Below are 24,394 nucleotides of genomic sequence, written 5' to 3'. Positions count from 1 at the left end.
GTCCAACTTGGTTTCCAACAACTCTTGTTGATTTCTAGGCAAATAGATGTGATGCTGTATTCTTGTCAGCATTGCATTTAGGAATTCTTTGAAAAATCTAGAAAGTGCACTCTGTGAAACCCCCCCAGCAATTGCTATTACTCCCTGGAAGGAACCTGAGGCTAGAAGGTGTAGACAACATAAGACCTGCACATGGGTAGGTATGGCTTGGGTCCTACGTGTTTGTCTGCGTAATATTGGGTCTAATTCCGCAATGAGATCTATTATGGAGTCACCATTCAACCTATACTTGTCATAGATTTCGGCCTGTGTCTGTCCAAACAAAGTGATGCGCAATCTAAATATCCTTTCACTGAGCATCCTCCTTCTCCTTCCTGCTGCTCTCAACCTCCAGCGACGGGCAAGAAAAATGACTGCTGCCATCCTCAAAGAGGTGTGCTGCTCATTGACAACCCCTTAAGTACCCAAATAATTGCTTTCACATGTTTCCTCAAAAAAAAAAATTTACCGACTGCTCCCAGTACTTCTAATTTTAGAGATTCCTAAATGCGAATCCTTTGTGAAAACGCAATGTGCGAATTTTGATGCATTCACATTTTTGAGTTTTTTTTGCGATTCCTTACAATTGCGAGAATATAAGGAATCGCAAATGCATTTGCGAATTCGCAGATTGAGAAAAATACCATTTTGAATGATGCATCTGAAAAACAGGATTTGCATTCGCAAACGGCCGAATTCTGCGATTCGCACCGTTTGCGAATGCAATTCTGTTTGATGCATGTGGGCAATAGAGTTTTAGGATACTTCCGCTGAACCTAGATGGACAAAACTTTAGACACAGACCCTAGAGGTGTGTACCAGTGTGGGAACACCGGCGTTGCAATGTTACCTCACCCACAGGAAGCGGGTGCATAGGGTCGAAGTGGCGTCGGGTTTCGTCACGCAGGTTCTTGGTGCTTGAAGCTGATGAGGCTGCAGGCGATGTGAAGGAGAAGTGTCTGGTGTGATCCAAGGGTGGATCAGAGTAGAAAAGTACCTGAAAGCAGAGGGGACAGAGTCTGGGTCACTCAGCAGTGACCAGGGTGGAACCAGGACGGAACCAGGCAATGTCGGGCACAATCAGGTGGTTGTCGAGGAGCTTCTCTCCGCTGCCACGTGGGCTCTGGGGCATCTGCGACGTCCAGGAGCGGGTCACGAGCTGTCCCAGGCAGGCACTCACCGTCGGCGCTGTCGGCTTCAAGATCAGAGCAAACAACACTTGGCAAGAGCAATCCACGCAGGACTGGAAGATTGCTTCTCACTCGGACCAGGAGGGTCAGAGCAGGTGCTCCTTTTCAGAGGAGCTGGTGCAAGTCTGGAGCAACCAGAATCGCAAGTCGGTTTTAGGTTTTCGTCGGCACAGGGGCCACAAGCCAGCTGGCAAGTGACCGGACCAATGCGTCGAGCCAAGGCAAGCAGAATGGCCCCACGCAGCACTCGTCGAGTGTAGAGGGGTGAGCTTCGGTTCAAGAGTGGCTCAGGGTTGGGGCTTCTCAAACCCCGGTGTACAGCTTTGAGGGTCACTCGTGGGCTGCACGGTCAGCGTCTCGTGATCTTTTCAAGATGGCGTGCCCCACGCTTCCGGTCGCCTCCACGGGTCTCAGCTCTGCAGGGAGTGTGGATCGGGCTGTAAGAAGACAGGCAGGCTTGATCTCGTCAATCTCTGTCGCTCGAGTTCCGACGGGAACTGCAACAAAGCAGACGTCAAGGTGCTGGATGGTGCCTGTTTGCACAGGGTGGTCACTCCTTGACCACAAGGGAGATTCTTCAGTCTTCTACGTCGAGTAGGATGTCGAAGGGTCCAGAGTTTCGTTTCTTATGTTTCATCAGGATAATCTGAGTGCGTTGGCACTGCTCCCATTCTTATACCAATCTAGGGGGCTGGATTACCTGCTAGGTCCCCTCCTATGGGTGGGACCCAGGAAGGGGGTGGATACACCCCTTTCCTTTGATCCAGGCCACGCTGGGACAGGGGCTGGTGTGCCCTAGAACCGGTTTGGCCGGATTATGCAAGGGGCAGCCTTGTGCTCCCCAGGCAGTGTCTGGTTTCTTTCAAACCTCCCTGCTACAATCCACTATCTCCTGTCTGGGGTGGTGTAACACCGCCCTGCAACAGGAAAGCCTTTGTCCAGGCCTCCTCTGCTGAGTTTCGGTCAGCAGCAGGAGGTCAGACTTGTGTCTGTGGCAGAAGCATCCATTTTGTGGATCTGATGCTCTTTTAAAAATCAACCGCGTTTCAGTAAAGTAACATGTCTTCTCCCTCTAGAGGGGTGGAATGCTATCCCCGTCGACAGAACTGTCGAGGGGATAGTATTCCAAATCGTATGACACCTTACACGACATGTTTTGATAAAGCCAAACCAAAGTTGCTATATAACCGCGAGGATTAAAATGCACTTAATATGGTTTGGCATTATCCCGGAACAGCTTAGGGAGTTGTTCCCGACAGCTGCAGACAGGCTCAGATCACGCCAGAGCTCCATCTCACATTAAACCACGCACTCTGCCTCCAGGATTGTTAAGGCCTGCCATAGGAGTGACTGATAGGTATATATGTGTCCAGTTAGGTTTAGATATAGGCATACTATATCTAAGCAAGGGGGGATTACACCACCTTGCCCCAGCTGAGTGATCAGCCAGTTGTGTCAATTTTAGATAGCCAGCCAGGGGTGGCAAAAGATATGCTGCAGCCCATGGTAGGCCTTGGATGCACCTATGCCCTGGGCACCTATAGTGCTCTGTACAGGGGCTGATAAGGTGACCCAAGCCAATCTAGTTATGCACCTAGGGTACATGGAATCCATGTTACAGAGAGAGCAGATAGCCTGGGGCCCTGATTAGCAGGGAACTAGGCCAACTAAGTCGAAAACCAGCTAAACACAAGGCAAAAAAATCTGGGGTAACCATAGTCAGGTAGCCACCTTCCTACACAACCCCTCCCCCCCCCAAACGAAAGGAGATAAGGCTATCCTTGGCCAGGTAAGCCTATATTGCCTGAGTGGCCATATAAGGAAGTACCTGCACTAGCATGGCTACCCCCTGTCTCATGGTCCACTAAGCAGTCCCTCACCCTTGGGGTATTTGAGAGTCTCCACCATAGGGAATCACTACCTTGGGTGTGTTTATTCAAAGTTAAAGGCTGGTTTGGACATGGAGTATTGAAGTGAGGCTCCACTAATTTAGGGCTCAGCTTCCTCCAATTATCTTCCACCATGTGTACCTTTCTTTCTTCAACTGAGTTGCACTGTGCTCTCAGGGTCAGCCTCTGGCTACCTAAAGCTGGAGGCTGGGTCCCTCTGTTTGGCTTGCTGGAGGGACAGTTCAGGTTTGGGCCCTTTGGGTCCCAGGTTTGGCTGTGCCCAACAGAATCCACCTGTGGGAGGTCCCTAACTACTTTTAAAAGGGCTCCCTCAGGAGTTTTTAAAGTCTTCACCTTACTAGGGCTACTGGTTTTGGTGCCCCTAATCTGTTGATGGGGGTGCTTTATTTGACAGGGGGCCCTCTGGGTCTCACTGTCCTTCTTGTCCTCTGCAGCCCTGGGCTGACTAAGGCAAGGTAGAGAGGGGCAGGTTACCTGCTCCAGACTGGGTCCCACCTGAGAAGGGTCCACTGCCATCAGAGGCTCTGTCAGGCCAGGCCTAACAACCTCTGGGGCAGTTCCTTCATCAGGGGTAAGATCAGTTCCCTGAGGAGGCTGATCCTGTCCTAATGTCTGGTGAGGGGGAGATTTCTCTTCCTCCTCCATGCTCTCAGTTTGGGTGGAGTGATCCATCATTTCAGGTTTCACAACACACATATCTGTTTGAGTTTGGGCTGTGGCCATCACAGCCTCACCAACCTTTTCCGGAGGAGACTCAGTTTGGGTTTCTGCTGTTATCATAACAGCTTTGCTATTCTGTTAAGGAAGAGCTTCTGCTAAAGATGGGGCAGAGAGTTGCTCAGCCCTACCAACCTTTTCAGGAAGGACATCTTGGATTGGGGCGGTAGCCATTACAGCCCCACTAACCTTTCCATTGGCATTTACCATTCTAGAATGGATTTCCTGTTCAACCTCAGCCCAGGCTAAGATTTCTAAATCATTACCAAGTAGGCAGTCTACAGGCAAGTTTGATGACACTGCCACTCTCTTTGGGCCAGTGACACCTCCCCAGCTGAGACTTACTACTGCCATGGGATGATTTGTTTGGATTCCATCAATGTTTGTTACCTGGTATGTGGCACCAGGTAAAAGTTGCTTAGAGGGGACTATACAGTCAGCCACCATGGTGATGCTAGCCCCTGTGTCTCTAAAGGCTTCAACTTTCAAACCATTGATGATGGGTTTTTGTCTATATTTGCTCAAGGTATTTGGGCAAACAGAGAACTTGGCAAACCCCATGCCAGTCTCATAAACAAGATCATTTGGGGATGGGGACCTGGATAGGCCAGGGTCCACCTGTGCTCCAAAAGTAAACCCACCCAGATTCCTGGGTGTGCTCCCACTTCCTGGGGGATTACTGCTGACAGTAACAGGAGGTGTTGGAACTGGCTTTGGAGGTATATTCTTTTTATTGCCATTCTTGGGACAACAGCTGTCTGTTTTGTAATGCCCAACCTGTTTACAGGCATGACAGTATGGCTTTTTCTGAGTTGAAGAAGTGTCTTGGGACCCACCCCCATCCTTGGAGTTTTGGGGCCCGGGGAAAGTCTTTTCTTTACTTTTATCCCCACCCTTATCTTGAGGCTTGGTAGACTCCTTCTTCTGGTTATTGTCCTGATTCTTAGGCCTAATCCTGGTTCTGACCCATTTATCTGCCCTCTTTCCCAATTCTTGGGGAGAGGTCAAATCTGAGTCCACCAGGTGCTGATGTAAGAGCTGGTTCTGACAATTACTTAGGATCTGCTCCCTCATAATCAAATTATACAATCCTGTGAAGTCATGTACTTTGCTGCCATGTAGCCAACCCTCCAGAGCCTTAGTAGCACAATCTACAAAATCAGTCCAGTTCTGAGTCTGTGTCTTCTGGGTGTCTCTGAACTTCAACCTGTACTGTTCAGTGGTTAAGCCAAACCCATCTATTAGAGCACTCTTCAGTACGTTGTAGTTTTTCGCATCCTCATGTCTGACAGTGAGGAGCTTATCTCTCCCTTTCTCTGAAAAGGAGTACCATAAGATTGCTGCCCACTGTTCCTCAGGAACCTGCTTTACCATGCAGGCTCTCTCAAGAGCAGTTATCCACTTGTGGATGTCATCCCCTTCTGTGTAGGGGGGCACACTCTTTGTCAGGTTTCTAGTATTATAGGACCTGTCTTTCTCTCTAGGATTATTGTTGCTGCAATCAGTGGCATCTAAGCCACACATTTTCTGTTCCCTTGCTAAAGCAAGTATAGCTTCGGCCAGGGCTAACTCTTCCCTCTCTATCTGGAGTTCTACAGCCCTCATCCTGGCCTTATGCTCTCTTCTCTGGGGGGAAGTCATTCCCCTTTGAGAGGTTCTTGAGAGACTAGAAATGTGAGAATCTCTTGAGGGAGTCCTCACCCTTCTATTGCCTGGAACAGTTCTGTTTTGTACTCTGGGGAGGTGCTGGCCCTCTCCATTTCCAAGTAGGTCCAAGTTGATTTGGCTAAGCCTCCCCACATGTACCTGGATATCCCCTTGATCCTGATCCTCAGGCTCATCTACTTCTGAGCCCTCTTCCTCCTCTTCTTCCTCTTCCGGAGTGGTCTCATTCTCAGGGTGGTTCACTCCATCTCCTAAAGCTAAGGGAGCAGCACTCGCCTTATCTAAGTCATCCTGTTCCAGGATGGCTATCAGGATAGGAATGGTGGGGTGTCTGCCCATTTTTAGCCCCCTTGCAAGGCACAAGGCACTCAAGTCTTTGTGGCTAAGTTTGTCATAGCTGGAAGTTGCCTTGGTAAGGTCAACAGCCACAGGGGCAGGGCCTGAAGCTCTTCCTGTGCCAGACATGACTGCTAGTGAGGTGCAAGTGGTGCACTTACCTACACTAAGTGTTTTCCTACTGTACCTTGCTAGTGAGTTGTAGTCAGGGTGTGCTAATCCCTTTAATCTACAACTACTAAGTTCAGTAGAACTTAATATGCTAAGCTTTTGATTTATATGTACCTAAGGTACTTGATGTGATCTTTCAATTTGATAAAAAAATTGCAATGGTAAAACAACAGCAAGCTCAAATCCGCACAGCTGCGCACCAATGTGAGAAGTTGGCCTGATATATGATGTTTCCAATTCTGGAACCACATTGTATCAGTCCAAACAATCCCTTATGGTGTCTGGTTGTAAGTCAACCTTATAGACAAGCTATCTTAATGGTAGCATAGACTAAGCAGCCTTAAAGGCTAAACTCAAGAGGTCGTGTTAAGCGAGCTGTTTTACCAATCACAGTCCTGTAATATCAAATGAAAGGACACCACACAAGTATATATTATAAAAATATATGTATTTATTTCTAAAATAATCCCCATTACTCTTTATGAGCAAAGGGGCACAAGCGTTAAATCAAAAGCACAGTATAACATACAAAGTTGCACAATTATGGATGAGGGCGGGTGGCCACTCAAACCATATATTAAGAAAGTGGTATAAGAGATACCAATCGAACAGTGGTTAGGCCTAGGGCCTAGGGAATCGCTGGGAGCAGTCGGGACAAGCAATGCTGAAGTCGGGAAAAGCCCGCGGGATTCGGGTGCAGCGCTTAAAGCACACGCATGCACCAATGTTAAGTCAATGGTGCGTAAAAGTTACACAGATAGAGTTTTAGGATACTTCCGCTGAACCTAGATGGACAAAACTTTAGACACAGACCCTAGAGGTGTGAACCAGTGTGGGAACACCGGCGTTGCAATGTTACCTCACCCACAGGAAGCGGGTGCATAGGGTCGAAGTGGCGTCGGGTTTCGTCACGCAGGTTCTTGGTGCTTGAAGCTGAAGAGGCTGCAGGCGATGTGAAGGAGAAGTGTCCGGTGTGATCCAAGGGTGGATCAGAGTAGAAAAGTATCTGAAAGCAGAGGGGACAGAGTCTGGGTCACTCAGCAGTGACCAGGGTGGAACCAGGACGGAACCAGGCAATGTCGGGCGCAATCAGGTGGTTGTCGAGGAGCTTCTCTCCGCTGCCACGTGGGCTCTGGGGCATCTGCGACATCCAGGAGCGGGTAACAAGCTGTCCCACGCAGACTCTCACCGTCGGCGCTGTCGGCTTCAAGATCGGAGCAAACAACACTTGGCAAGAGCAATCCACGCAGGACTGGAAGATTGCTTTTCACTCTGACCAGGAGGGTCAGAGCGGGTGCTCCTTTTCAGAGGAGCTGGTGCAAGTCTGGAGCAACCAGAATCGCAAGTCGGTTTTAGGTTTTCATTGGCACAGGGGCCACAAGCCAGCTGGCAAGTGACCGGGCCAATGCGTCAAGCCAAGGCAAGCAGAAGGGCCCCACGCAGCACTCGTCGAGTGTAGAGGGGTGAGCTTCGGTGCAAGAGTGGCTCAGGGTTGGGGCTTCTCAAACCCCGGTGTACAGTTTTGAGGGTCACTCGTGGGCTGCACGGTCAGCGTCTCGTGATCTTTTCAAGATGGCATGCCCCACGCTTCCGGTCGCCTTCACAGGTCTCAGCTCTGCAGGGACTGTGGATCGGGCTGTAAGAAGGCAGGCAGGCTTAATCTCGTTGATCTCTGTTGCTCGAGTCCTGGCGGGAACTGCAACAAAGCAGACGTTGAGGTGCTGGATGGTGCCTGTTTGCACAGGGTGGTCACTCCTTGACCACAAGGGAGATTCTTCAGTCTTCTACGTCGAGTAGGATGTTGAAGGGTCCAGAGTTTTGTTTCTTATGTTTCATCAGGATAATCTGAGTGCGTTGGCACTGCTCCCATTCTTATACCAATCTAGGGGGCTGGATTACCTCCTAGGTCCCCTCCTATGGGTGGGACCCAGGAAGGAGGTGGATACACCCCTTTCCTTTGATCCAGGCCGCGCTGGGACAGGGGCTGGTGTGCCCCAGAACCGGTTTGGCCGGATTATGCAAGGGGCAGCCTTGTGCTCCCCAGGCAGTGTCTGGTTTCTTTCAAACCTCCCTGCTACAATCCAATATCCCCTGTCTGCGGTGTTGTAACACCGCCCTGCGACAGGAAAGCCTTTGTCCAGGCCTCCTCTGCTGAGTTTCGGTCAGCAGCAGGAGGTCAGACTTGTGTCTGTGGAAGAAGCATCCATTTTGTGGATCTGAGGCTCTTTTTTAAAAATCAACCACGTTTCAGTAAAGTAACATGTCTTCTTCCTCTGTGGAATGCTATCCCCGTCGACAGAACTGTCGAGGGGATAGTATTCCAAATCGTATGACACCTTACACGACATGTTTTGATAAAGCCAAACCAAAGTTGCTATATAACCGCGAGGATTATAATGCACTTAATAGTATATGGTTTGGCATTATCCCGTAACAGCTTAGGGAGTTGTTCCCGACAGCTGCAGACAGGCTCAGCTCATGCCAGAGCTCCATCTCACATTAAACCACGCACTCTGCCTCCAGGATTGTTAAGGCCTGCCATAGGAGTGACTGATAGGTATATATGTGTCCAGTTAGGTTTAGATATAGGCATACTATATCTAAGCAAGGGGTGATTACACCACCTTGCCCCAGCTGAGTGATCAGCCAGTTGTGTCAATTTTAGATAGCCAGTCAGGGGTGGCAAAAGATATGCTGCAGCCCCTGGTAGGCCTTGGATGCACCTATGCCCTGGGCACCTATAGTGCTCTCTACAGGGGCTGATAAGGTGACCCAAGCCAATCTAATTATGCACCTAGGGTACATGGAATCCATTTTACAGAGAGAGCAGATAGCCTGGGGCCCTGATTAGCAGGGAACTAGGTCAACTAAGTCGAAAACCAGCTAAACACAAGGCAAAAAAATCTGGGGTAACCATAGTCAGGTAGCCACCTTCCTACACAGGCATCATGGTGGGCGACACTTGCAATGTTGTCGCTCTATGCGGATGACGCGTTGTTCTATTTGTCCACACCTAGAGAGGCCCTACCGTGGTTGCTGTACCTCCTTGACTCCTTTGGGGATGCGTCGGGCCTGCGACTCAATCGCGATAAATCACTGATATTCCCGCTTTCAGGGCTTGACTCTGTACACATTGAGGATCTGCCAGAACTTTGATTACGGTGGGAATTGACCAGCTTTAGATACCTGGGCATCCACGTTGCCTCGTCGGAGGCTCAGGTCCTGGCCCGTAATGCAGACAGAGTGATTGCCTCGCTGGGTCAGTCGGTAACATTTTGGAACACCTTGCCAATCTCCCTCATGGGGCGGCTGGCCATCGCTAAAATGGTGATGCTGCCACGAATGCTGTATATTCTGCAGAATACGCTATGCCCTCTCCCCCGAGGGTGTTTCGGACCCTCAATTCACTACTGACGTCCCTGCTGTGGGCGGGATGGCGTAGCAGAGTGGCCCTGAGCACTGTGGTGCGCTCCTTTTCGGAGGGAGGATTAGAGGCCCCACGCTTTGATCTTTATTATTATGCGGCACGGCTCCTTCCGGCGGCCAGATGGTTTGCGGACACTGATACGTGGGAGACGAGGCTGTTGGCTGGGCGGGCCACGGCGCAGGAGCTTCAGCAGGCACTGATGCGGGGTTCGGGGGCTTCAACCGTGCTTCCTTATGTGGTACGGCACACGGCTAGTGTGTGACAGCGTTTTGTGGAGAGGGTTCTGCGCTCGGCGCACTTTCATAGAGAGTTGCCAATTTGGATCTTGGCCTCGATGGTGGAGGTGGAGAGTCAAATGTCCTTTCGAGCATGGAGGGACGGGGGCTGTGAACTACTTGCAGACTTGTACCCATCGGATAGCTTCCTGGCTTACGAGCAGGCGGAGGACACATTTGGCCTGAGCGAAGGGCAATTCCTTCAGTATCAGAGCCTGCGCTCCATTGTGCGATCAATCTGGACGCAGTGTCCAGAGATTCCCCAAATGACCCATACACTTCATATCATATTGTCCTGTGGTGGGGGGCGTAAGTTGATAACTCTGTTGTACCCGGCGATGAGACGCGATTCACCCCCCCCCCCCCGGTCCCGCCGTCCTGGGCGGCGTGGGAAGGGGACTTGGGTGCACTTCTGGATCAGGGTCAGCGGACGCGCATAGGGACCTTGACAAAACAGGTGTCCTGTAATGCTCGTTTTAAGCTTATTCATTTAAACTTTCTTCATCGCACCTATCTTACCCCCAAAACGGTGAGCCGTTACTCGACGGATGGACGGGACAACTGCCCCAGGTGTGGCGCAGCAGGGGCGGGATTTTTGCATATGGCCTGAGAAGGTTTTTCGGTGGGGAGCTTCTGGACCGGGGTGGAGGGTCGCATTGCGGCCACTACCGGCCTCCGAATTGACCTGTCCCCCTTGCATTGTCTGTTGGGTTTGGTGCCTAGGCCCAGTAAACTGAAACTTCCATATAGGCTGCTGCAGTTGATGCTAGTTTTAGCTGGGCGCAGGGTTTCTATTACATGGATGGGACAGAGGGCCCCTGAGGTAGATATCTGGCTTAAGGATGTGAGGGAGTGGGCACTTGCGGAGGAAACGCATATGCAGAGCTCCAGAAAAGATGACAAATTGCAGGAAGACCTGCTGGCTTGGCGAACTCTGTGTATGGCAGGGTTTGGAGCGGAGTCACAATCTGATTCCGAGGGGACCAGCGGCGACCTGTTCACTTCATCTGAATCAGGCCCGGGAGGGTGGGGGGAGGTTTGGTGGGGGGGGGGTTGCATGTCTATGAATACCTGAATGTGGGGTGCGGCTCTTGGGTCCAGCTCTGACTTCTTCACGTATACTTGAAATGTAATTCTGGTAATGTTTCTCTGTCACATGAACTTCCTTGTTTACAGATGTAGTCCCTTCTGTAGATTGCCATAATGAGTCCATCGACCTGTGTACTATTGTTTGTAATGATGCCCATGTGGGGGGAGGAGGGGGTCTTTTTGCTTTTTGTATTTCTTGTGAAAACTTTTGTAAATAAAGGTTTAAAAAAAAAATAGTGCTTTGACCTTGCAATAACAGGACTGCGGTCATCTGTTTACTTGGGTCACTCAAAGTGGCACAATCAGTGCTTCAGGTCCTGGTGTCCCCTTTAACTCAAGGGAGTTAAAGGGGACACCAGGCCCTGAATACCACTGGTGCTACTTACCAGGGCCTTATAAGGGGTGAAAGTCTTTGCCAATTGGGGCTACCAATTCACATACACCATATTTAAGGCTCCTGGTTTTCCGTTTAAACTGATTTATGCATACAAATACAGACTGAAAAATATTTTTCCTTTGTCTGTATTTATAAATATAACAGGAAAAATTGCAGTAAATATGTTAACTGAGAGATTTTTTGTAGATACAATAACGTAGCATGTTTGCATGTGTGGATTGATCAGCCAAGTTTCCAGAAAAGAAAGAAACACTTTTGCTGGAAATGTCGTCTTTTTCGGACATTCTTCTCTTGCAAAGTGCAGCCTCTGGACGGAGAAAAAAAATCAGTTCAAGGCATGTAAAAATAAATAAATCAAGGCACAGTGGACACAAAGTGGCCAGATTGGGTTTAATCACACTCGAACACTTTAGCACCTCTTTACAGATTTTGCAAGTTAAACGCTACATTTGTTTACTTGTCATTCTTTGAACAACATTGAAGTGCACCATTCCTGGAGGTGCCATAACAAAGGCAGACGGTAAGGGGCCCCCAGGTAGGGTGACCAACCGTCCGTAAATTTCACGGACAGTCCGTAATTTCAGCCGTCTGTCCGTTGTCCGTTAAGGATTCTTTAACGGACGCCATTTGTCCGTAATTTTAACCACCCACCTCCCTTCTTGACTCTGATGCTGTTGGGTTCAGGTTTTTAATTAACAGACTCCGATGCAAGCTGGGATACCCAGCAGCATTGGAGAGGCACAGCGGGATGGCAACCCTCACACCTCCAGCCCTTGATGAGCTGTTAAGAGGTGCTTGGAGGTGACTGAGAGGGAGGGGCTGCCGCTTCAGGAGCAGGGCATCTATTGAGATGCAAACAGCCCTGAATGCGTCTCTGCAATTTAGAGGGGCCTCCCAGGGCCCCAAACATCCTAGAACCGGCCCCCATTACACCGAGACAGCACGTGGTTTCAACAAACCTCGGTTCTGCAAATATGCAGTCTATAATGTAATAAAATAAAGAAATGGCACAATCGCACCCACACTGAATCACAAAGTATGGGGGACAATCAGTTAAATCAGTTCTCTCGGAGTATCTCCTTTAAGTACTGTACATCACAGTGGGAGATGGCAAAACTAACATTTTGGAAAGAGAGCCTGTCTTCTCGTTGTCTTGTCCAGGAGGGGGTGAGGAGCCCTCCCTCACCCTGGAAGAGACCAAGATGATACTAGAATACTGCACGCCCACTCCGGTGCCCCCCCTGGTGGATCCTGTTCCCCCTCCTGGGATAGCTCCTGCCCCCCAGTGATGGCTCCTGTCCCCCCATGTGGTGGCTCCTGCCCCCACCCGCCCCGCGCCTATGATGGCTCCTGTGCCCCCCTGTGGTGGATCTGTCTCTGCCCTGGGTGGCTTCTGTTCTAGTCCTGGAATGGCTCCTGCACGGAGGGTGAAGTTCTTGATGGGCCTCTTCTAAAAAAGGCTCAGCTAAAAATTAATATGTTAAGGTGGGCGAGTGAGTAAGTGAAGGGATGGGCGGATGGCTGGATGAATTAGTGAAAGGGTGAATGGATGAATGAAAGATTGAATAGATGGATAATGAGAGAAGATGGATGGATTGAGGAGGGATTGGAAGGATGGAGGAGAGAAAAGGTAAATAGCTGGATGTATGGGTGGAAGGGTAGCTGGATGGGTAAAAGGGTGGATGGATGGGTGAAACGATGGATGAGTGAAATGATGGATGGATGGGTTGATGAATTGATAAGTGCAAGGGTGAATGGATGAACGGATGAGTGAAAGGGTGGATGTAAGGATGGATGAGTGAGTGAAAGGGAGGGTAGATGGACAAAAGGATGAATAGATGAGTGAAGGAGTGAAAGGATAAATGGATGAGAGGAAGGATGGATAAGTGATAGGGTCAATGGATGGATTCATGAGTGGATGAGTAGATGGATGGATGGGAGGGTGGATGGATGGATGGATGGATGGAAGGAAGGATTGCTAAGTGAAAGGGTCGATGGAGAGAGAAAGGGAGGATGGATGGATGACTGAAAGGATGGATGGATGGAAAACTGAAAGGGTGGATGGGTGGAAGGATGAGTGACTGGGTGGATGGATGAATAAGTGAAAGGATGACTGGATGGGTGAAAGGGTAAATGGCTGAATGGATGAGTGAATGGGTGGATGGGTAGAAGAGTGGATGGATGAGTGTACAGATGTATAGGGTGAAAGGGTGGATGGATGGATAATGGATTGATGAGTGAAAGGATGAATGAAGGGATGGATGAGGGAAATGATAGATAGAAGGATACATGATGGCTAAGTTTGCAACTGGTTGAATGTTTGGATATGGCTGGGCTTACTTATATACTATTGCGCGACCTCTGATGTGTCTGTAAAACGTATCCAAATGTCATAAAGTTTTGTCCTGAATTTTGACCTCCTGTCCTCAATTTGTCCTGAATTTTGACCCTTTGTCCTGAATTTTTACACTCACCGTCCTGAATTTGCACCAATGCCAGTTGGTCACCCTACCCCCAGGCCTCCTTTAGTATCCTGGCTGGGTCTGTGGGGGTGGGGAGGAGATGCACAATGGGCCCCGCAGGGGGGGTCTCTTTGCCGGAGTTCTTTTTAAGCTGCCGAAGTAAAGTGTGAGGTGCTGTGTGAAAGTGCTGTGAGTGAGTAGAATGGTGTGTTGTGAGTCTAAAAATAACTAGAGGGAATCAAAGGCGAAAAGCTGATGAATGGATCTCTCGGTTATACTAAATACAGGTGGAGGTCAACATGTTTCTTGCCATTTATGGGTCGCAAAACTGATCGTGGAAATGTGTCAGGCTCGTGAAAGGTGCAAACTAAACTACTCAAGGGTAGGTCGGTCTGCCGCACATTTGTTTCCTAAATCCGTACCTTACACCAACTCATGAACAGTAAATAGTATACCTTGAGTCAATCGATATATATGAACCGACCTGGAGAAAACGGAAAAGGGAAAGAACAAAGTAAAAAATAAAAAATATAGGCATGTAGTGCGCATGTCTAGCTGCACGCAGTGCAGAGAGTAGTCCCTCGTGAATTTAATGACAACAGTAGTGGAAGGCATGTCAACTGGTGTTCCATGCAAGCGTAATCTCACGTAAGTAACCACATCTAACCACGAGGTAAAGCCCAGAGTGTTTCATAAAATCTATAGGCTCCGTTATGTGCAGTCTGGGATACAATATAGGTTGGTATAATGGGTATTCTAAGTAATCATGTGCTCTTACCGCTTAAAAAGTGGGCTGTAGCTCCACAGTCAGTAGCGGAATCGTGCTTAAAAGCGTCATTCCGCTTGGGGGAGAAAAGCATAAATAAACGGAGATGTTCATAACCGGGTGCTGGATGGTGACTGCCAGGCAAACCCAGGATGAACAGTAAAGTCAGGGTAAGCGTATCCTCACGGACAGTTGTCGCCGCATGAAACGTTCGACCTACCCCGGGCTCGGTTACTGCTCCAGTGTGGTCGGGGCTGATGAGGGACAGTAGGGAAAACCGTCATTGCATGCACCGTCACTAGCACACCCATGACTCTAGACCGCTTCCAGACTCCTGGTGAGTCAACAAATCAGCGCCATATTGGAGCAGAGTAGATATCAATCAAAACACTGGAATCAACCATAAATCAGTATGGTATTATTGAACGGATTCAGTGTTGGTGCAAAGCGCTGCTATGTTTCCAAGTGTGTACAGCAGTAAGTAATAGCAGTATGCAAGAGATCCAGTTTATCTTAAATTGGGTAATTGAACACCTAGACCGGCAATATTGACCAGAAAACATTATAAATGAGGAACATGATCATTGCTATAGCTCGAAGGCTATCAGATATGCAAGGATACTGGTAGGGCAAACAAAACAGGTGATGGACAGAATGTGGATCAATGTCACACATTCACCCCAGTCCAAAGATCTGGGCCCAAATCCATCGTTTTTTTGCACTCCACACCACCCTGGGTTAGACAATGGCGATATGCAAATCAGCTCTGACCCTGTGCCCCATGGGAACAGTCCAGTCCGAACTACAAAAGCCATGTCCTTCCCAGAACGGAATCAAGCATCCGAGGACCGGACCGGTTTCGAGGTAACACCTCATCAGCCCGGCTAGCTTGACTCCAGTGGTGTGGAGTGCCTGGGACCCACGTCTGAGCATCCCCAGCGCACTTATGGCGGCAATTGCAAACAAAACAGGTGATGGACAGAATGTGGATCAATGTCACACATTCACCCCAGTCCAAAGATCTGGGCCCAAATCCATCGTTTTTTTGCACTCCACACCACCCTGGGTTAGACAATGGCGATATGCAAATCAGCTCTGACCCGGGAAGGACATGGCTTTTGTAGTTCGGACTGGACTGTTCCCATGGGGCACAGGGTCAGAGCTGATTTGCATATCGCCATTGTCTAACCCAGGGTGGTGTGGAGTGCAAAAAAACAATGGATTTGGGCCCAGATCTTTGGACTGGGGTGAATGTGTGACATTGATCCACATTCTGTTCATCATTTGTTTTGTTTGCAATTGCCGCCATAAGTGCGCTGGGGATGCTCAGACGTGGGTCCCAGGCACTCCACACCACTGGAGTCAAGCTAGCCGGGCTGATGAGAGGTGTTACCTCGAAACCGGTCCGGTCCTCGGATGCTTGATTCCGTTCTGGGAAGGACATGGCTTTTGTAGTTCGGACTGGACTGTTCCCATGGGGCACAGGGTCAGAGCTGATTTGCATATCGCCATTGTCTAACCCAGGGTGGTGTGGAGTGCAAAAAAACGATGGATTTGGGCCCAGATCTTTGGACTGGGGTGAATGTGTGACATTGATCCACATTCTGTCCATCACTTGTTTTGTTTGCAATTGCCGCCATAAGTGCGCTGGGGATGCTCAGACGTGGGTCCCAGGCACTCCACACCACTGGAGTCAAGCTAGCCGGGCTGATGAGAGGTGTTACCTCGAAACCGGTCCGGTCCTCGGATGCTTGATTCCGTTCTGGGAAGGACATGGCTTTTGTAGTTCGGACTGGACTGTTCCCATGGGGCACAGGGTCAGAGCTGATTTGCATATCGCCATTGTCTAACCCAGGGTGGTGTGGAGTGCAAAAAACGATGGATTTGGGCCCAGATCTTTGGACTAGGGTGAATGTGTGACATTGATCCACATTCTGTCCATCACTTGTTTTGTTTGCAATTGAGGATACTGGTAGGAGCGTATAAATGGTCTGGATTATTTCTGATAAAATCACAGAGAGCTAAATCCCAAAACTGCACAGGAGATCGCATGCATCACTCGCTAGTCTAGGTAATCACGTGACCAGCGGTAAGGGTCAATGTAGAGAAGAGGTAATGGTAGTCATATTGGAGTACCATACTAACTAGGCGTGGATAGTGTGAGAGGAGTGAATAACCCAAAAATCCCAGGTTGTGTCAACCATGGTCACAGTTGGGGATTTGGTCTCAGAAAAAATATGCCACAGACGACAGGGGGAGAGAAATGCACCATCTCTATGGGTGGAGTATCAGTTACGTATCTTACCCCATGGTATGCCGTCGTTAAGGCCTGTCACTTGTGCGGACAAGCGAAAAATCCACCTCTGTTCCTTGTGGAAAAGATTGGCTTTAGTTACGTTGGGTGTGTGCGGTAGTGTGTGCTCAGTCTGGTGGAAGTCTTTCACCAGAATGAGCACACACTACTTTGAGATGCACCATTCCCCTGGCGATTTGTGCTGGACGGTGCTGAAGACACACCCCAACGTAACTAAATGGATCAGATCCCCTGATTTGATTCATTAGGCATTTCCGACCCTGCGTCCTCTTTACCTTCTCTTTCCATAGGTATTAACACCTCCGCATAAAGCTGTATCTCTGGGGGCTTGTGTGCTGGACCTTCATTTGCCCCTAGTCCCTCCTTTTGTAGATTTCACTGGGTAATCTTTGCCATATCGGAGCTGGGAATCTAGAGGCCTGAGCCAAGGTCCAAGCTCTGCTGGAACTATAAGAAACATGGGAATGCAAAGTTGTTTGGTTCAAAGCTACCAGGGGGGCTGGGTATTTTTTCCAGCAAGTAGCATTGGTATTCTCTTGACTGAGAGTGAAGTAGCACTTGCTCCTCTGACTTTCTTCATCCATCAAATCAGCGATGTGTCGGCCCAAAGGAGCACTAACTAGTGGCCTTCAACAGTGACCTACAAAAGCACAGATCCACACAATCTGAAAATCTCCATTTTTAGGTCTCGCCTAGCATCGCAGCACATGCAGTGCTCGCTCTGCAAGATCTATTGTTCTCGGGTTGCTTTTGGAAGTGGGGTGGAAGCTCCCCCACTGCTTTTCATTGGCACCTGTCACACTTTATGTTAAATGCTCGCTTTTGATTTGCAGTGAGGCTTTTTGGTCTCCTCCCTGTCGACGCTCGAGCACGGCGTCTCTTTTGCTCGTGCACGGCATCTCTTCTGCTTTGTTGCCTTTGTGACTCCTAACAGCCGGCCCGACTAATGCGTAGCAGTGCCTTGGCATCACAGCTACTCAGCAAGCACTTGTCAGCTGCCACCGAGTCAGGTCATCCTGACGAAAGCAGTAGTGCTTTGCACAGCATATCTCCCGGGAATGCTGCGTTCAATGTGCCCCTGTGAAAACTGTACCTGCGAAAGTCTAGTCATGTTGTATTTTTTTTACATATTTTTCCTCATGATATCGATTGTTTTCACTGAAAGTTAGAACACTGCTCTGAAAACTGGGTAGATACTTGCTTCCGCAATAGGTGTCAGGGTTGGATCTGGGAGCCGGTGGGTAGAATGTGGTATGTCAGGGAAAATGTTACAAAAAACACAGTTGATGGACAGAATGTAGAACAATGTCATACATTCACCCCAGTACAAGGATCTGGGCCTAAATCCATCGTTTTTTTGCACTCCACACCACCCTGGGTTAGACATTGGCTAAAATGTTACAGCGACGTAGTTCGTTCTTTTTTTAGAGTTTGCGTTATGTGGTGAGTGAGTTTCTGCCTATGTCAGCGTGCGCCTGAGTCCCAAGGTCCATGGCGTGTTGTGCCAGTTCCCACAATTACGTTCTTGCTACGAATGAATGTCAGGTTCTTGGACCAAGACGACTCCGCTTCCCAGACCCAATTTGCTGTGCTTTCTGGTGGGATCAGCCAACTGATGTGGGATGGTTGAGAGAGTGCAGGAGGGATGTTGGCTTGAATATACTTTTGTTATTCCTGCCTGTTTTTGGCCAGTGCACCTGGTATCTTCTGTGGGTACTGGTTGAATAGTAGGAGGCGTACAGGACAGGATGGATCACTACCAGATTTCTCAACTGAGTTCTTCCAAATCTGTTTATGTAATTACCGTCCCAGTCAAGTAACTCGAAAAAAGCTTGCTTTGTTCTCCCACCTTATTGTGGTATGTTATGAGAATTGATGTCAAACGTCTCATTAACCCCTTAAGTGCTGCCTCGGTGCATTGGCCGACGGCAGCACTACCTCCCCAGTGCTGCGCACGACCATTGGACGTCCATTCAGCACTAGTTCCAATGGACAGCGCAGCACTGGGGAGGAATGTTTAATAGCATCTATGAGGTTAAACTGGACTTAGGTGCATTTTCAGGGAGTGATGAAACTGCAAATCCAAGTCTAATTAAAAGTTTGGAAACTACACGCTTTTCTCACCACTTTGGTACTTTAGATAACAAGAATTTGCAATAGGTCTCGCATTTATGCGAGTTTAAGCTATTGGCATTGTAAATGACACTGCCTTTTATTTATGTTTCAAAAACGACAACAAAAATAAAAGGCATAGTTATTTGCAATGGCAGTAGATCAAACTCCCGTAAATGCGAGACCTATTGCATTTGCAAATGCATGGTATAGCCTACTTTTGGGAGGCTATAAGGTGTGTCTGACCCCGGTCCACACTCCAGCCAGATTTTACAAAGAACCACTCACTATTACTTTGGATTTGTTTGCCTTATGGGGACATCTTGGAAATCTGGCATGGATCTTGCTCTTCAGGACTTACTAGTAAATCCCTGCTCCTCTAAGCATGACAAGCATAAGCCTCCTCCGCACCCACATCTTCTGTTCTCTGAACCTGGTTTTGACAGTTCTGCCTCTTACACTTCATCCCAGAGAGATGGCAAGGTCTAAACTCTAGTCTGCAAATGTGGATTTGCTAGTCCCTCAACTAGATTGTGGATTTAAGGAAGAGCTGAGGTCTCCTATTAGTGCTGAAAGGAGCAGCCAGGTCTAAGCAGTGCATCTGTTTTTAGGGCCTAACAGGTCTCAGAGATAACAGACAGACCGAGTAAACATTGGACTACCATTCTACACAGGTCTATGTCTACACATTCCAATCTACCCATCAGTGTCTGTATAACCTCTTACACAGTCTATGGGTTTACACATTCCAGTGTACTCATCAGTGTCTGTATACCCTCTTTAGAGATCATGGCATCTACACACTACAGTATACTCATCAGTGTCTGTATACCCTTCTTCACAGGTCTAGGTGTCTACACATTCCAGTCTATGCATCAGTGTCTGTATACCCTCTTACGCTGGTCTATGGGTTTACACATTCCAGTGTACTCATCAGTGTCTGTATACCCTCTTTAGAGATCATGGCATCTACACACTACAGTATACTCATCAGTGTCTGTATACCCTTCTTCACAGGTCTAGGTGTCTACACATTCCAGTCTATGCATCGGTGTCTGTTTACCCTCTTACGCGGGTCAATGGGTTTACACATTCCAGTGTACTCGTCAGTGTCTGTATACCCTCTTTAGAGATCATGGCATCTACACACTACAGTATACTCATCAGTGTCTGTATACCCTTCTTCACAGGTCTAGGTGTCTACACATTCCAGTCTATGCATCGGTGTCTGTTTACCCTCTTACGCGGGTCAATGGGTTTACACATTCCAGTGTACTCGTCAGTGTCTGTATACCCTCTTACACAGTTCTAGTGGTCTACATATTCCAGTGTATTCATAAGTGTCTGTATAACTTCTTATGCAGATCTACACATTCCAGTGTACTCATCATTGCCTATATACCCTCTTACGCAGGTCTACGGGTCTATATATTCGAGTGTAATCATCAGTGCCTGTACACCATCTTATGCAGGTCTACAGGTCTACACATTCCAGTGTACTCATCAGTGCCTTTATAACCTCTTACGCAGGTCTACGGGTCTGCGCATTCCAATGTACTCATCGGTGTGCTGCAGTAAACTCATCAGTGCCTGTACATCCTGCAGGTCTAAGGGTCTACACATTTCTGTCTCTGCATCAGTGTCTGTATACCCTCTTACGCAGGTCTACACATTCCAGAATACTCATCAGTGACTATATACCCTTCTTCACAGGTCTAGGTGTCTACAAATTCAAGTATACCCATCAGTGTATGTATACCCTTCTATACAGGTCATGGGGTCTACAAAGTCCAGAATACTCATCAGTGTCTGTATGCCCTCTTTTGCAGGTCATGGGGTCTACACATTTCAGTCTATGCATCAGTGTCTGTATACCCTCTTACGCAGGTCTACACATTACAGTATACTCATCATTGACTGTATGCCCTTCTTCACAGGTGTAGGTGTCTACACATTCCAGTATACCCTTCAGTGTCTGTATACCCTTCTTTACAGGTCATGGGGTCTACGCATTCCAGAATACTCATCAGTGTCTGTATACCCTTTTACGCAGGTCTAGGGGTATACACATTCCAGTATACTCATCATGTCTATATACCCTTCTTCATTGGTCTAGGGGTCTACACATTCCAGTATACTCATCAGTGTCTACATACCCTATTAAGTAGGTCTAGATGGCTACACATTTCAGTATACTCATCCATGTCTGTATAAACTCTTACACAGGTCTACACATTCAAGTATACTGATCAGTGTCTGCATACCCTCTTACGCAGCTCTAGGGATCTACATATTCCAGAATACTCATCAGTGTCTGTATACCCTCTTACGCAGGTCTATGGGTCTACACATTCCAGTGTACTTGTCAGTGTCAGTATACCCTCTTTCGCAGGTCTATGGGTTTACACAATCCAGTGTACTCGGCAGTATACCCTCTTTCGCAGGTCTATGGGTTTACACATTCCAGTGTACTCGTCAGTGTGTGTATACCCTCTTACACTACATATTCCAGTGTATTCATCAGTGTCTGTATAACCTTTCATGCAGGTCTACGCGGCTACACTTTACAGTGTACTCATCAGTGCCTATATACCCTCTTACGCAGGTCTACAGGTCTATACTTCGAGTGTAATCATCAGTGCCTGTACACCGTCTTACACAGGTCTACGGGTCTGCACATTCCAGTGTGCTCATCAGTTCTTGTATACCCTCTTACGCAGGCCTACACATTCTGGTGTACTCATCAGTGCCTGTATAGCCTATTGTTCAGATCTACGGGTCTACACTTTCCAGTGTACTCATCAGTCCCTGTATACCCTCTTGTGCAGGTCTTTGGGTCTACACACTCCAGTGTACTCGTCAGTGCCTGTATACCCTCTTATGCAGGTTTAAGGGTCTACATATTCCAGTTTACTCATCAGTGCTTGTATACCCTTTTACACGGGTCTACAGGTCTACGCATTCCAGTGTACTCATCAGTGCTTGTATACCCTCTTACACTGGTCTACAGGTCTACGCATTCCAGTGTACTCATCAATGCTTGTATACCCTCTTACACGATTCTACACATTCCAGTGTACTCAACAGTGTCTGTACACCCTCTCACGCAGGTCTATGGGTCTACAAATTCTAGTGTACTCATAACATAACATAACAGGTGCATTTGTAAAGCGCACGATTACCCGAAGGTGTCCTGGCGCTGAATAACAGATGTTTATTGTTACCCAACTCAATGGTACTCATTTTATCGACCTCAAATGGATGAAAGGCTGAGTGGACCCGCCGGTATTTGAACCTGTGACCATGAGATCAAACACAGGCTCCTGCAGTGGCTGCTTTAGTCCACTGAGCCACCAAACCCAGCTTCAGTCCCTGTATACCCTCTTGTGCATGTCTACGTGTCTACACATTCCAGTGTACTCATCAGTTTCTGTATACCCTCTTACGCAGGTCTACGGGTCTACACATTCCAGTATTCTCATCAGTTTCTGTATACCCTCTAACGCAGGTCTACGGGTCTTCACATTCCAGTACACTCATCAGTTTCTGTATACCCTCTTATGCAGGTTTAAGGGTCTACACTCCAGTATACTCATCAGCTTCTGTATACTGTTCTTCACAGGTCTAACAAATCCCTCGACTCCTCACAATCTGGCTTCCGAGCAAAACACAGCACTGAGACCGCCCTCATCGCAGCAACAGACGACATTCGATCTCTACTGGACAATGGAGACACAGTCGCCCTCATCCTCCTCGATCTCTCTGCAGCCTTCGACACAGTCTGCCACAGCACCCTTTTACAACGCCTCAGAAACATCGGAATACAAGGAAAAGCACTTGAATGGATCACCTCATTCCTCACCGGAAGAACCCAGAGAGTCCGCCTTCCACCATTCAAGTCCGAGGCCACTGAAGTCATCTGTGGCGTACCACAAGGATCCTCACTCAGTCCCACCCTCTTCAACGTATACATGAGCCCCCTTGCGGCCATCGCTCGCCAACACAATCTCAACATCATCTCCTACGCGGATGACACTCAACTGATCCTTTCTCTCACCAATGACCCCAGCACCGCCAAAACCAACCTACACGAAGGAATGAAAGAAGTTGCCGAATGGATGAAACACAGCCGTCTGAAACTGAACTCAGATAAAACAGAAGTCCTCATCTTAGGTACATCCCCCTCTGCATGGGACGACTCTTGGTGGCCGAAAGCCCTTGGAAAAGCACCCATCCCGACAGACCACACACGGAACCTAGGCGTTATCCTGGATTCTTCACTTTCAATGAACAGACAAGTCAGCGCCGTATCCTCATCCTGCTTCAACATTCTTCGCATGCTCAAAAAAACATTTCGCTGGATCCCCACCGAAACCAGAAAAACAGTCACCCATGCTCTGGTCACGAGCCGACTGGACTACGGAAACACCCTCTACGCAGGTACCACCGCTAAACTCCAGAAGAAACTCCAACGAATCCAAAACGCCTCAGCCAGGATCATATTAGACATCCCGCGTAACGAACACATCTCTGGTCACCTGAAAGACCTCCACTGGCTACCCGTCAATAAGAGGATCACTTTCCGACTGCTAACCCACGCACACAAATCACTCTACGACATCGGACCAGATTGCCTCAACTCACGACTGTCCTTCTACACCCCCTCCCGCCAACTACGTTCTTCCAGCCAAGCCCTCGCCACTGTACCTCGCATCAACAAGACCACCATGGGAGGCAAATCCTTCTCATACCTGGCAGCTAAAACATGGAACTCACTCCCCACTTACCTTCGCCTTACCCAGAACCACCTAGCATTCAGAAAGCAACTTAAAACGTGGATATTTGACAAGTAATCCTCCTCCCCTCCCTAAGCGCCTTGAGACCCTCTGGGTATGTAGTGCGCTATATAAATTCTTTGACTTGACTTGACTTGACATATACAATGGTCCGCACATTAGGACTGTTTACCCTTCTACAGGGATCTGTGGGTCTACACACTGGTGCCTGTACATCCTCTAAACAATGCCAGATTCAGATCATAGCCTGGTTCAAAACCATCCTGTTTCAACGATCACTCGGGTCCAATCCGTTTCTATTTACATGGGTTTAGTTCATATCTCATTGCTGCTTTACGCCTGCCTGTAACCGAGCCACACTAGAATACACATTCTTCACGTTCAGCTAAACCTTACTCCAGTTGTAAGCAAACCCCTTTTGATAACCCGCTCAATCTCAAATACTTTCCAATCCCAACCTCATTCTTCTACACTTTCAGTCATATTCCAACCCCATTTCAGGTCAAACCACAACGCCATCCTAGCCCCAAACTCACTCCAACCCAATCTCATTCTAACCGAAATGCCATCCTAGCCCCAAACCCATTCCAACACAAATCCCTTTCCAATCCCAATCTCATTCCCACCCCATTCCAGTGTGAACCCAATCCAATCTGAGTCCCACTCCCATTCATACCCCAACCTCATTCGAGACCCAATGCCATCCTAGCCCTAATCCTCTCCCAACC

This window comes from Lissotriton vulgaris, chromosome 1_2 (genome assembly GCF_964263255.1).
Source record: "Lissotriton vulgaris chromosome 1_2, aLisVul1.2, whole genome shotgun sequence".
NCBI lineage: Eukaryota > Metazoa > Chordata > Amphibia > Caudata > Salamandridae > Lissotriton > Lissotriton vulgaris.
This window is presented reverse-complemented; position numbering follows the sequence as displayed.